The sequence below is a fragment of the Epinephelus fuscoguttatus genome, linkage group LG11 (genome assembly GCF_011397635.1).
Source record: "Epinephelus fuscoguttatus linkage group LG11, E.fuscoguttatus.final_Chr_v1".
NCBI lineage: Eukaryota > Metazoa > Chordata > Actinopteri > Perciformes > Serranidae > Epinephelus > Epinephelus fuscoguttatus.
Genome location: NC_064762.1, coordinates 15,516,510 through 15,532,381, shown reverse-complemented (window position 1 = coordinate 15,532,381; position 15,872 = coordinate 15,516,510).

Genomic DNA, 15,872 nt, shown 5'->3' with positions numbered 1-15,872 from the left:
CTGCCTGTTTGTTGCCACATGGTCCCCTCTCTGTGATTCTGAGGTACGTGATGCTGTCTGTGACCTGGATGTTAACCCCCTCAAGTTTACATAGTCAATGCATCTTTATGTCAACGTATGGGTTATTGTATCTAGCAGTTGATGGATATGAGATACCTGCTATTACCATGTTATTACTCTGTTTTGAACTTGTTATTAACATGTTATATGCTTGTACTTTTTAGGTCTTATTGGCTGCTCTTTTGCCTTTAGTTTTAGCTTTGATAATGCTGCCTTGATACGTGGTGGCCTTCAGACAGTATCGTATCTGCTTTGTCTGTAGCTGCCTAGCCGTGAGGCTAGGTTGTATTTTAGAGTGAACCAACTGGTTGTTACATTTATTTTGTTTTTGTTCTTTTATTAATACTCTTTGTCCCCTTTTAGTGGAGCTGGTTGCTGGCTGGTGGTGGAGGCTAGGACACTCTAGTGTGGTTCCCTTCACAGATTGTAGTGGTAAGAGCACTGGGACACCATATTGAACACCTGTTTGCTGTGATTGCCAGTTGCCGTGAGAACACGAGTGGTGGGTGAGTTTGCACTGTTGGAACACATCTGCCTCCCCACTACTGGCCTCAGCCCACTATTCCCTTGCCTATCATAGTTTTAGTTATTCCTGCTGGAAGTTGTTTTTTTTGTTTTTTTTTTTTAAAGAAAAGTAATATTGTTAAGAATAAATTTGTAATTGTAATAAAACCTTTTCTACATTTCTGTCCAGATCTGATTAATTCTTTGCACTCCTAATCAACTCCCTCCACAGATGCTTCCAGTTCTTATTCAATAATCAATAAATTCTTATTTCTTTTGGAACCACATCTTTGTCTTACTCCAGTTAATGAACTTGTGTTGCCTGTATATGACCAATGTGTTAGTCTAGGTTCATAATATAACTCCTGGGGTGAGATTCCCCAGGTGGCATAGTCGAGCTGTTACATTCTGGTGGCTTACAAGCCCCTCTAGCCCTGCCACATTCTGGCGTTGTCGGCAGGGTTACTGTAAAAACAGAGATGTGTTCTTTTTTGTTTGGTTTACCAGTTGGTTCAATTTTATTAAAATTGTACCTTTTTTAGTCGTTACCGTGTATAATATAGGCAAAGCAGCAGCTGATACTGCAAGTGTTGGAACTTCAAGCAACAGGCCTGTGCTAACCTGCTCTTGTCTCTCTTCATCATGGAGGACCTGAACCAGTTAAGAGACTTGGTTGCCCAACTGTGAGAACTTCGGGACACAGCATCTGGTAGTGCTGCATCAACAAGTGACTTTACTGCTCAGCCCCTCTCCTCTAGTAGCACAGTAATCGAATGAATGGTTTATGTCCCTAGAGACAGAAAATGCCCAATGTTTAGAGGTAGGACTGGTTTAAGCATTGCAGAGTGGGTGGAAGAAGTCCAAATCTGTATGCGTGCCCGAACTTAACTAGGGCTGATCAAGCACTTTTCATTTATGATTCATTTGGAGGGTGAGGCAAGAGAAGAGATTAAGTATAGATCTAAAGAGGAAAGGGAGAATCCAGACCAAATCCTTTCCATATTGGAAGAGTTATATGGGTGTTCCAAATCTTCAATCAAGGAAGCAACAGGAGGGTGAGACATTGCAAGAGTTCTCCCATGCCTTGATGTGCTTGATGGACAGAGTTTTAACTAATGCTCCTAATAACCTGCCAAACTCCAGTGAACTGCTGCGTGACCAATTTGTTGAACATGTGTATGACTGTGCTCTCCGCAGGGAGTTAAAGTAGTTTGTCCGAAGTCATCCCACTGCCACCTTACTTGAGGTCCGTAGCGAGGCTATTAGGTGGGAGCGAGAGGGAATGCCAGGGGGTGCCAGAGGTAGGAGCCACTCTGTCCTATCTGCTGCAGGTTTTCAGTTCGCCATACTGGGAGGTTCTCATTCAGGGTCAGGTAACCTAGACTTAAAGTCCGTGTTGGCAGAGTTAAAGGAAATGTTAAAACAGCAACAGGAACAACTAAACCAGCTTAGTAGCAGTCTTGCGGCACTCCAGAATGTCCGCAGGTGTTTTCGTACTGGGAAACAGTCTGTAATTTGTAAAAGGTGTCAGAAGCCTGGTCATTTTGCAAGTGATTGTGATGGTGAAAGAGTTCAGGCACCAGCTCAGACTCGTAGTGATAGGCCTTATTCACAAAATCAGCAGCCGGGAAACTTTCACCCCCTGAACTGCTGAGGCAAAGTTCAGGTGGGGACTCAGTGGGCTCAGAGCCATGTCCTGGGAACGCAGTCGCTATACCGGAGTTGATGTCAGCCTGTCCACACATAACCATATTAATGGGAGGGATTGAGGTTCCATGTTTGGTTGATACAGGGTCGATGGTGTCCACCATAAGCGAAAGCTTCTTTGTTGAGAACTTTGAATCTTGGGGAGCAGAGAAGCTCAGGTCGTGTAATTGGCTTCAGCTTAAGGCCGCTAATGGACTTGACATACCATATATTGGTTACCTCGAGCTTGATATTGAGCTTTGTGATAAGGTAATTACCGAACAAGGTGTACTGGTTGTGAAAGAGCCCCCTGGTCATTCACCCTCTGCCCCAGGTATCTTAGGCATGAACATTATCAAACCCTGTTACAAAGAGTTATTTGTACTTCATGGCTCTGCTCTTTTAGATCTGTCCTCCGTGTCACAGGCCCCCAGCCAACTCCAACAAGCACTCCAACAGTGTCACCAAGCCCAGGTCAATTCACCCCCTGACCAATCGAGCAGAGTAAAAGTCAAGGGTAGGAGGGTTTTCGAGTCCCGGGTGGTACCATGAAGCTGGTGGCAGCTGCCTGCTCCCAGCACCATGTTGGTAATGATGCCTTGTTTGAACCCCTGAGTGCCGCATTACCTGCTGGTTTATTGGCATCTCTGGCTTTGGTCTGGCTGAAAAGAGGTGCAATCTACATTCCTATAGTTAATGTAGGGGTCAATGATGTTGTACTCTATCCACGCACTGTTATAGGTACCTTCAGCTACGCTCATGTAATGGGTCTACCTACAGGGGTCACAGAGGTCAAGGGACATATTTCAGCCACAGTATCTTGCCAGACAGCCACTGACTCAGTGCAGAAGTTTAGTGCAGTTGATTTGTCAGCCCTGTCCGAGCAGGAGCAGTGTAAGGTCAGATCCTTACTACAGAAACACAGTGCTGTATTTTCAGCTCACGAGGTAGACTTAGGCTGCACTAACTTGATTTCACATGACATCCCTCTGCTTCCTGCTTCCTGCTTCTGAAGAGTGCAGACGCTTTCCTGCTTGCTCCAGCCTGCTTCCTTCTTTACTCTGCTTTTTAATCGTTTTACTCCTTCTACAAATCCTGGAAAATCTCTATATCCATCATTTCATGAATTATTTTAAGTAGACCAAGACTTTGAAGAACATTTTTATATTTTTAACCGATCTGACGAGCCAGCAGCATGTCCGGGGGAAGAAACCAAACAAATTCCTTCTGTGAACACTGTCGGAGATATCAACAAGAAATTAATGAGCTACAAGCACGGATTTTTGCTTTAGAATCTGAAAAAGGACTTCACAAGACGCTCCCAGTGACATCCGGTGGTAAGAAGCCCACAGTTACTTTCAGTAAAAAGGGTGAAAAACCTGCTACTTTCATCTTAAACCTGAGTGATACTGTGTCTTTTCCAAAACTCTGTAAAGACCAAAATGCCTCATCCTGGAGAGAACTTGGTGCTAAGCCAAAGCAGCACAAAGTAATGAGAGACAATGTTAATACCTACGTAACATCACCCAAAATACAGTTTACAAACAGATTTTTGCCACTGTCAGAGACTGAATTTAATGTTTCTAATGAACAAAGAGAAAATGGATTATCTTCATGAAACTGAGCCATAAAGTCGGCAAAAGACAGCAGGCAAACAGACAATCTGGACCAAACGTCAAGGTCAGAGATACGCTGCTGATAGGAGACGGTGCTATCAGTGGCATAAACCACGGAAGAATTCAAACATGCTGCTGTCCCAGTGCCACTGTCTCTGAGATAACAACACTCCTCCCAAAAGTTTTGTCTACACACCGAGGAGTCAAACAGCTGATCGTGCACGTGGGTGCAGTGGACATCAGAAAGGAACAGACTGAAGTCTTGAAAAGGGATTTCACTAAGTTCTTCAAGGAGCTTGATAAAGTGGAGGTCAAGGCATTCATTAGTGGACCTCTTCCAAACATAGACAGGAAGATAAACAAGTTCAGCCAGCTGCTTCAGCTGAACACATGGCTGTCCAAAGAGTGTGCGCACAGAGGATTGCACTACATTGAGAACTTTTATCTGTTCTGGAAACGAGAGGACCTGTTCAAGGGAAAGGGCCCACACCTGTGCAGAGGTGGGAGGAGAGTGCTGACGGAACACCTCCTCCGCGCTCTGAGGCATCAGAATGGGCCGGGACAGGGTCCTGAGCGACCAGTGTGAGAAAGGAGGAACGAGAGAAGCATCTCTGTTGCAGAAGCCAGAGACCGAGCCAGTGTTTCAGCACTAGCTGCACCACAACAGCCTCCACCGCCCCCAGCGAAGGATTCAGCTCCAGCACCACAACAGCCTCCACTGCCCCCAGCGAAGGATTCAGGCCTGCCATCGGTTCCACCTCCCCCCGGGCCCTCATCACAGGCCTTGGACTCATGTGTGATGGCCCCAGCGAAGGTTTCAGGCCCGCCATCGGTTTCACCTCCCCCCGGGCCCTCATCACAGGCCTTGGACTCGTCTGTGACGGCCCCAGCAGAAGTTTCAGACCCGGCAGCACCCCCATCACCTCCTCTACACACACAGACCAGCCCTGGGCCCCCCCTGCCACATCTACCCCCTCTAGAGACTTGTCCCTCTCCCTCTCCTTTTCATCCCCACCTTCCCCCATGGGCCTTCCCAACCATCTTGAAAGCCTGATCAAATCAGGGATTAAGATGGTTCCCCTCACCCCTAATATAGCAAGGTCAAGACTTCTATCACCAACTATGCTGAACTCTCCCCCGTATAAAACTGTGCCCCTCAAGTCACACAGGAGCTTCTACTCTCCTGCTTCACAAACTAAAGCTCCCCCAGCTCCTCCCCCTCGGTTTTCATCTGGTCCATCACCCAAACTTCCCCCTGCTCGTCCTCCCCTGCCTGTCCCCAGAGCTGATATCCCTAAGAGCTAGGATGCACCTCTGCTGTCCCAGGACTTACAGCCATGATAAAGGTAATATCAAGCTGGGGCCCTGTGAGACAATATTTTCCCTAGTGCTATATCTACAGCCACACCACATAGACCAGATTACAGAAGGACAGTTAGACTGTCCAATCAGAGAAATTTAATCCATATCCCTTGTAAGAAGATAATGTCCAGTCCTACTGAAACTAATCTGAAACTTGCTGTGCTTAATGTCAGATCCTTGTCTAACAAATCATTTTTAATTAATAATTTGATCTCTTCATATAATCTTGATTTTATGTTTTTAACTGAAACATGGCTTGACAAAAACACAGGTAATGCTGTTCTAACGGAATCAGCTCCACCCAACTACAAATTTGAATCTGAAACACGAGAAAACAAAAAGGGTGGAGGTGTCTGTGCAATATTTAGAGATCATATGGTTATGCACAGGTTGTCATTTGGGGTGTTTTCATCATTTGACTATGTATCCTTTACAATGGAGCTAAAACAATCTCCGTCCATACTCTATGTAGTTATATACAAGCCTCCCCAGCACCGTCAAAGTTTTATTGATGATTTTACCAGGATGCTTTCAATTGTATGCACAGACTTTGATGGTTTGGTCATTACAGGTGATTTTAATGTACATGTGGATAATGTCTGTGACAGAAATGCTAAAGAGCTCAGTGATGTCCTTGAGGAGGAGACACATAAATAACAGCACAGGTGCTCTGTTCATGAAAATGATAAACTTTGAAAATGCCTCATGTTCTAATGTTGATGATTTGTTGAACTCTGTTAATTTGAGTGTTTTGAATGTTCTGGACACCATTGCCCCTGTGAAGGTTAAAATGGTTAAAAATAAGCAGAAGGCGCCATGGAGGAATGACGACTCGGTCAGGGCACAGAAAAGGGAGTGCCGGAGGGCCGAACGGAAATGGCGCAAGTCAAAGCTTCATGTTCATTATGAAATTTATAAAAAAAAGTTGTACGTGTTCAACTGGATCTTACGTAGAACAAGGGAGAGGTACTTTTCTGAAATTATTGGAAACTGCAGTAACAACTCGCGTGTCTTATTTGCAGCAGTGAACAGATTAACAAACCCTCCAGCTCAACTGCCGTTGGAACTGATCTCCACATCTAAGTGTAATGAGTTTGCAGTATTCTTTTGCGACAAGGTTCAGACCATTAAAAATGCCATCAATTCCACAACACCAATAACAACCCTGCAGCCACCTAGACACTTAGAGCTGACTCATTTTGCACCTGTAACTGACAAAACTGTCCAAGAGATCATCACCAGTCTGAGTTCGTCTACATGCTGCCTCGATGTGTTACCCACTAGATTTCTAAAGTCTGTGCTGAGCAGTTTGTTACCACCACTCGCTCACATAGTTAACATGTCACTACAATCTGGAACATTCCCAAAGGCCTTGAAAACTGTGGTCATAAAGCCTCTCTTAAAGAAGAGCAGTCTTGATGCCACAGTACTGAACAACTACCGGCCCATTTCAAATCTGCCGTTTTTAGGCAAAGTCCTTGAGAAAGTTGTTTACCAACAGCTTACTGACTTTCTCCTAAAGAACAACTCCTTTGATGTTTTCCAGTCAGGTTTCAGACCCCATCACAGCACTGAGACCGCTCTTATTAAGGTGACAAATGACATCCCCCTGAACACTGACGCAGGCAAAGTCTCAGTTTTAGTCCTGCTAGATCTGAGTGCTGCTTTTGACACTGTCGATCATGAGATCCTTTCACAGAGTCTAGAGGACTGGGTGGGCATCTCTGGCACTGCCCTAAATTGGTTGAAGTCCTATCTAGAAGACAGGAAGTACTTTGTTGAAATTGGTAACTGTGTCTCAGACCACATGGCCTTGACCTGTGGGGTGCCCCAAGGGTCAATCCTGGGACCCCTTCTGTTCAATCTCTACATGCTGCACAAAGTAATAATGTGTCCTACCACAATTATGCAGATGACACTCAGATCTATGTCTCACTGACAGCAGGTGAATATGGACCAGTGGATTCACTCTGTCACTGCATCCAACAGGTCAGTGTGTGGATGCAAAACAACTTTCTCCAGCTAAATTCAGACAAGACTGAAGTCATCGTATTTGGTCCACAGAAACAAAGAGAAAGTGTCAGCAGTCACCTCCAGTCTCTTTCTCTAAAACCTACAAATCAGGCTAGAAATCTTGGGGTAATAATGGACTCAGACTTGAACTTTAACAGCCACATCAAATCAATAACATCAGCAGCTTTTTACCATCTAAAAAACATTGCCAAAATCAAAGGTATAGTGTCTAAACCTGACTTGGAGAGACTTATCCATGCATTTGTCTCTAGTAGGTTAGACTACTGTAACGGCCTGCTTACTGGTCTCTCCAAACGGGCTGTAAGACAGCTGCAGTACATCCAGAATGCTGCTGCTCGGGTCCTGACTAGAACCAGGAAGTATGAGCACATTAGTCCTGTGCTCAGGTCTCTACACTGGCTTCCTGTGGCTCAGAGAATAGACTTTAAAGCAGCTCTGCTTGTGTACAAGTCTCTCCACGGCCTAGCACCAAAGTACATCTCTGACATGTTAGTGCCATATGAACCATCGCGGACTCTGAGGACCTCAGGGACCGGCCTCCTGCTGGTGCCCAGAGTCAGGACTAAACATGGGGAATCAGGATTCCAGTTTTATGCAGCTAAAATCTGGAACAGTCTTTCTGAAGATGTGAGACAGGCCTCTACTCTGACAATGTTCAAATCTAGGCTCAAAACAGCTCTATTTCACTGTGCATATGACTGAAAAGATCTTATCTGCACTCTTCTCTTTTAAAGTTCATTTTATAATGATTATTTATGTTTTTATTTTGTATCATGATTTTAATGCATTTTCTTGTTCTGTAAAGCACTTTGAATTACTTTGTGTACGAATTGTGCTCTACAAATAAACTTGCCTTGCCTTGCCTTGCTTGATGAGACACCAGTACGACAGAGGTATAGATGCATTCCTCCCTCAGAGTATGATGCTGTTAAAGCCCATATCCACCAGCTTCTTGAGGCACAGGTTATCAGGGAGAGCATTAGCCCCTTCACGTCGCCCATTGTCCTAGTGAAAAAGAAAGATGGCAGTCTTCGGTTGTGTGTGGACTACAGAATGCTAAACAGCAAGACACGGAAGTATGCGTTCCCCCTGCCACGAATCGAAGAGTCCCTCGATGCACTTGCTGGGACCCGGTGGTTCTCCACTATGGACCTGGCTAGTGGATACAATCAAGTGCCAGTCATGGAGAAGGACAAGATGAAGACCGCTTTTTGTACTCCCTTCGGTCTGTTTGAGTGGAATAGGATGCCTTTTGGGCTTTGCAATGCCCCAAGCACATTCCAACAATTGATGGAGAGGATATTTGGGGCCCAACATTGTCAATCTTTGCTGTTATACCTGGATGATGTTGTCATTTTTTCTTCCACTGTAGCCCAACACATGGAGCGCCTCCATGCTGTGCTGGAGCGGCTGAAGCAGGAGAACCTTAAGGCTAAGCTGGAGAAGTGTTGCTTCTTCAAGGAGGAGGTTGGCTACTTGGGCCATGTCATCTCCAAAGAAGGTGTGGCTACTGACCCCTGCAAAATCGAAGCAGTATCTAAGTGGCAGCGCCCCAGCCATGTGGCTGAATTGCAATCATTCCTCTGCTTTGCCAGCTATTACCGGCGCTTTGTGGATGGCTTTGCAAAGTTGGCAGCCCCTCTACACCGGCTGATTGCTGCACAAAGAGGCCCCAAGACCAGGTAGAAGTTCGAGCAGAATTTTAAGGCAGCATGGACCAAGGAGTGTGAACAGAGCTTCGAAGGCCTAAAACACAAGCTTGTGGAAGCACCAGTGCTCGCCCATGCCAACTTCGCCTTGCCCTTCATTCTTGAAGTGGACGCCAGCCACAGTGGATTGGGAGCCGTCCTCTCTCAAGAGCAAGATGGTAAGATCAGGCCTATAGCATATGCCAGTCAGGGCCTCAAGCCAGCAGAGCGTAATATGAATAATTACAGCTCCTTGAAGTTAGAGTTCTTGGCCCTTAAGTGGGCTATGACAGAAAAGTTTAGAGAATACCTGTTAGGCCAGAAATGTGTGGTATACACTGACAATAACCCTCTCAGCCATCTTTCAACAGCAAAGTTGGGTGCGGTGGAACAGCGTTGGGCCTCAGAACAAGATGGTGTGCTCTATCGCAAAGTCTTTTCTCCAGATGGTGATGAGGTCCTTCAGCTAGTCCTGCCCTTGTCATTAAAGAACCAGGTCTTAAACCAGCTGCACCATGAGCATGGCCACCAGGGAGTTGAACGGACAGTGAACTTGGTGTGGCAAAGATGTTACTGGCCCGGTATGCACCAAGATGTTAAGCGCTAGTGTCAAGAGTGTGAAAGATGTCAGGTAGCCAAGGACATCCAGCTGTCAACGCGTACCTATATGGGCCACCTTCTTGCTGCACGCCCAAACCAAATTCTGGCTGTGGACTTCACCTTGCTGGAACCATCTAAGAATGGGATGGAGGATGTGCTCGTGATGATGGATGTTTTCTCAAAATACACCTAGGCAGTCCCCACCCATGACCAATGTGCTTCAACAGTGGCTAAAGTACTGGTGAAGGAGTGGTTCTGCAGGTTTGGCGTGCCCAGTCACATCCATTCTGACCAGGGCAGGAGCTTTGAGAGTGCATTGATCCAACAACTATGCAGTTTGTATGGCAATGAAAAGTCTCATACCACTCCCTACCACCCTGCTGGGAATGGCCAGTGCAAACGAATTAATCGCACCCTGCATGACCTTCTGCGTACCCTGCCCACAACAAAGAAAAAGGATTGGGCATCCAAGTTGTCTTCTCATACAACACAACAACACATCAATCTACGGGTGAGTCTCCTTTTCTTTCTGATGTTCGGGCAGGATCCTTTCTTACCTATTGACTTCCTCCTAGGAAGAATCCCAGCTGCAGAAGCAGGAAGTTCTCAGGATTGGATTGTGGAGCACCAGACCAGACTCCGGGTGGCATTTGAAGGAGCTACAAAGCATCTGCAAGCCGCTGCGACCCGCCGTAAAACACATCACGACCAAAAGGTTAAGGATACTCCCCTACAGGACGGGCAGTTGGTGTACCTCCACGGCATGGGAGTGAGAGGCCGCCACTAAATTAAAGATGTCTGGAGTTTGGTGGTATACAGGGTGCTAAAAGCCCCCAAAGAGGGAGGATCTGTACGTGGTAGGTCCTGAAACCACTCAGACTCACGTGCCTGTAAACTCTCTCTGCCCACAGAATGATTCTTCTTCATATCCAGCTCAACCCCAACTAACTGCATCTACTACAGCCTCAGGGAGCCAGTCGCCGGTTAGACCCCCAGATCCTTGGAATGAAGGCCATCAAGGCGCAGATGAAGGGGCAGTAAGGAGGATCATCTCAGCAGTGCCCAGGAGGTGAACTGGCCTCTCTCCAGCCACCACTACCTGTCAGGTGAGAGATCAGCTGAGGAGGATAAAGACGAGGAAGGCTGCAGGTCCAAATGGCATCAGCTCCAGGCTCCTGAAGTCCTACGCAGACCAACTGTGTGGGATAGTACCACTGTAGTGTGGGGAGAGTACCACAGCTGTGGAAGACATCCTGCGTGGTACCTGTGCCCAGGACTCCGCACCCCAAGCACTTCAGCACCTTCAGACCAGTGGCATTAACATCGCACCTCATGAAGACTCTGGAGCGCCTGGTCCTGTTTCGTCTCCGCCCTGCAGTAGGCCCTTCAATGGACCCGCTGCAGTTTGCCTACCAGCCTAGCACTGGGGTGGACGACGCCATCATCTTCCTTCTGCATAGAGCTCTTTCCCACCTGGAGAAGCCTGGAAGCTCTGTGAGAATCATGTTCTTTGATTTCTCCAGCGCTTTCAACACCATACAGCCTGCACTTCTGAGGGACAAACTGGAGCACATAGGGGTGGCTAATCACCTCACATCCTGGATCCTGGACTACCTCACGGACCGGCCGCAGTATGTCAGGACCCAGGTATCGGACTTGGTTGTCTGCAGTACGGGGGCCCCACAGGGGACAGTGCTGGCACCGTTCCTCTTCACCCTCTACACTGCAGACTTTTCATACCACACCCCCACCTGTCATCTGCAGAAGTTCTCTGACGACTCTGCCATCATCAGCCTCATCACAGATGGGGATAACAGGGAGTACAGAGAACTGAACCAGGACTTTGTGAACTGGTGCCTGAGGAACCACCTTTAGATCAACGCGGGGAAAACCAAAGAGCTGATAGTGGATTTCCGCAGGTGCAGACTCCTCCCCCCAACACTGGTGAACATCCAGGGAAAGGACATTGAGATGGTGACATCTTATAAGTGTAAAGACTGACATACGCAAGGACTCAAAAGCAGACTCGTGCACAGTGGAAAACACAAACTTGTCCTTTAATCTTGCCAAAGTCGGTACACAGGAGGTCAAACAACGGAGGCAAAGGTACAGAGACGGCAGGCAAAAAGCAGGGTCAAAAAAGGGTAGCTATTGGTCAAAAAACACTGAAGACTCACAAGGAAAAAACGCTGGAACGCTGTCACAAAGAAACAAGACGAACTGGCACAGAGGGGAGAAAACAAGCAGACTAAATACTCTACAGGGAGGGGAGACAATGAGACACAGGCGCAACACATTAGGGGCGGGGCAGGTAATCACACAGGTGGGAAAACACGAGGGCAGGAAGTGAAGGACCTGAAATGAGACAACAGGTGAGTTTCAAAATAAAACAACAAAGACAAATGTGAGAAACAAAAAGTAACTTAACTAACAAGGCGAGGTGTGACAATAAGTACCTGGGTGTTCATCTTAACAATAAACTGGACTGGACTAATCACATAATAGCACTGTACAGGAAAGGCCAAAGCAGACTCTACCTGAGGCGGCTCAGGTCTTTTGGAGTGCAGGGGGCACTCCTGAAGACCTTCTCTGACACTTTGGTGGCATCAGCCATCTTTTACGGAGTAGTCTGCTGGGGCAGCAGCGTCTCGGCTGCAGGTAGGAAGAGACTGGACAAGCTGATCAAGAAGGCCAGCTCTGTCCTGGGATGCTCTCTGGACTCTGTGCAGGTGGTGGGAGAAAGAAGGATGACAGCCAAGCTGTCATCTCTGAGGACTAATGACTCCCATCCTCTGCAGGAGGAGATAAAAGCTCTGGAGAGCTCCTTCAGCGATAGACTGATTCACCTAAAGTGTGTGAAGGAATGCTATCGCAGGTCCTTCCTGCCTGCTGCTGTCAGGCTGCATAACCAGCACTGCTCACAGTAGACTGCACCATGGACACTTTATTGACACTTTATTGACACTATGGACACTTTATGGACACTATGGACACTTTATGGACACCACAGCTGTCTGCTGTTTTGCACATACAATCACTTGCACTAGATGTGCTCCCTTTATCCACTGCTCATTTTCATTCACTGCTGCTAATTATTATCCACTTCCTATTATTTTCATTATTATTATTAGTAGTAGTAGTAGTAGTAGTAGTAGTAGTAGTATTGTTATTGTTATTTATTGCCGTCTCTTGTATTTTTGTACTTATTTGCATGCCTAGTTATTTAAGTTTTTTAAGTTTAAATTTGAAATCTTTAATCTGACTCTTTCTCCTTGACTGCTGTAACACTGGAATTTCTCAATTATGGGATCAATAAAGGTGTATCTTATCTTATCTTATCTTATCTTATCTTATCTTGTCTTGTCTTGTCTTGTCTTATGTACTTTGCAAATGGTAATGGTACAGAACAGATAATATAATGGGCATATGCTTGAATATGATTCCCAACTGTGTGTATTCAAAGAACAACCATGGTATATAAAAGATTAAAAAAAATCAGAGAGAGCATCTATAACACTCATATTTGCCTTCTCTGCAATCAGTACCAGATACCTTAGCACCTGACGACATCCCCCGCCATGATGGCAGCAGTCGGTGTAACTACACTTCCTGTTATAATAGTTTTAAAAATCTCTGCATGGGTAAAGAGATTCCTTTAAAAATATTTTTTTCATGTTACAATAATTCGTACATTTATTCGATCACTTGCCCATGTGGTAAGTCATATGTTAGAAAGTCAAGTGGAAGCATTGAAAGCTCTTATTACTGAACACAGAGGGACTAGATGCAAAGACATCAATTATCCAGTAGCAGCACATTTTGTTGAATATAATCATGTTATTTCCTCTCTAAATTATATTGAAATTAAGAAAGTAACACTTCCTCTAAGTGGAGATAATTTGAGTTTTACTTTTTATGAGGAAACACTATTGAATCCACTATCTGAGATCCCTATCACCTTTATTATGTTGATTTAGAGTTGATGTCCTAACTTTTGTTACCTATCTAGCATATTAAAAAACTACTCAATGCTCATGTATTTTAACATTTTTGAATATAGTTTCACTAAAAAATTGTTAGTTAACTGTCACATTGCCAAATACCTTATCAACAGGCATGGAAAGGACATCCAAGATCCACCGTCCAAGCATGGAAAGCATACTAAGACTTAACACCTCTCTCTTGTAACTTTCTTACTTACAGTCTCCAACACATATGCATATATTTGCAGATAAACAAAACACTCTAAAGTTAAAATACTGACATGTGGAAATGTACAGTAACACAGCTTGAAGCAAAGTGGTGCACATAGAAAGACAGAGGAGTAAGAGGGTGTTTATTATAGGCCTACACAACTGTGCTCTCTTACAAACTGTGACAAACGTACTGTGAAATGAGAAAAGCAATATTTTTTGGAAGCATTGGGTTTTAATGGGATGGGTGTAGATTTTAGGGAGACACAGGGGAAGCACCCCCCTCAGTATTAAGTGTTTGACACTAAAAGTTCCATATTTCATGTGAAAAACAATTCCTTTTCAATGTATGCCTGTTATGTGCATTGTGTCTTTTTAAAATACATTTATGTTTTCACAGGAAATGCATACAGTCTTTTGCAAAAATAAACTTTCTATGTAGGTAAAACACTTGATTTTAATGTTTAGTTCCTTGAGTTTATGCAACAAAACTCTCTGGTCATGTTTAATCAAATCATTTTTAAAACATTTTTGCAGGGAGTTCTAGCTTAGGAGTGATTTTTAGGAAAGTTCTCAGAGAAGCTCTCAAGAAAGGGACAACAACTTTTACCTTAATGAGGAAGTGTGGTTGATGCCGTTCTTTTCTGAGCCTGCAAGGTGAGGACACCCAGTGGAGATGAGATGAACTGCCGACTGTGAAAGAGTTGTCGTTGATAGTGTGATCGCTCTGCTGATGGAGGGTTGAGACAGACTCAAGTCATCACTGCTGCACTGTTGATTTTTCCAAATGTCTTAGTGTTGTGATCATTATATTTCTGGCGTTATAGCGTTAGGTGGGAAATGTGTGCATATCCCTAATGAGATCAACCACAAATACTATCCCTGCACCATCCAATCTGTAACATTTCATTTACTCACAGTCATCCAGTATTTGGAAGATATTTCTCTGACCTCTTTGTGTTTCCACTGTTTTCCTCTCTTCTTAAGAAACTCTTAAGCCTCTTAAAAGTCCTCCTTCCTGCTCCAAACAGCTTTAAACCTTAGAATCTCTTTCAGGGTCTAAGATGCTTTGTAAATAATTTATCTTTACAAGGACCTAGGCTTAACTTTAAGGGGAAATTCTAAGAAAATGTCACAATTCTAAAAAAAAACAACAAAATTAATAAAAATTTCGTCACTAGGAGCAACTCTTTGTACTCGGAAGCTTTGTGAATACGACGCCTGGTGTTTGCATGACCCATCCACCTTCCCAACCACCCTAAATGGACTTAATCACTCTTTATACTTTGGTAGTCGTTAATAGCTGCATATCATACCAACACAAAGAGTGTCTCAGTCCGTCAGTGTTTCACGCCAACATCCAATGACAAATCAGAGGTATTTCATGAATTCAGTTGTTGCTAGTAGCATCAGAAATAGCCGCTGCCCCTGTGTGTATCAGACCACTGTGAAAGGTGCCTTTGTGCATCAGTTTCTGACGCCCAAATCACTGACAATGCAGCGGTATTTGGTAAGTTGGGAGTGAAAACAGGCTGTTATCAGATGTCACAAGAAAAAATGAGCCCCAAATGGCGGCGGCTAACAATGCTAACAGCGCTAACAATGGCAACAGTGCTGACAGAGCTAACCATGTTAATGTGATGGCCTGGTGGGGAACTGGTGTGTGGGTGTCGTGCTTCCGTAGCAACGCCTTCCCGCCACCTTGGGTCAGGACCGATGACTCATCAACATTTTTGCCAGGATATGACGAACTCTAAAATACCATTAAGAATAACTACAGTGCATACATTGCTTTCTACTACTTTGTATCTGCACTTTAACTGCTTCACTCCAATTTCCCTCAAATAAATAAGGTTGTGTTTTTTTTTTCTTATCTTAGCTTAGTTTAATTTAGCTTAGCTTAGCTTAGCTACAAAACAGCTTTTTGGCATTGTTCAGCCAGATACTGGTGCATAGTAGGTGATGATCAGTACAAGACCTATGGAATACAAAAACCTTGATTGAGTATTATGAGACCTCTAAATGAAAGTTAATAACATACTCTGCATTCTAACATTTCAGATCTTAAACCAACAGTGACCTAAATGCACTGATGAGCTACTCTGTCAAAAACCAGAGATAGAGTAACA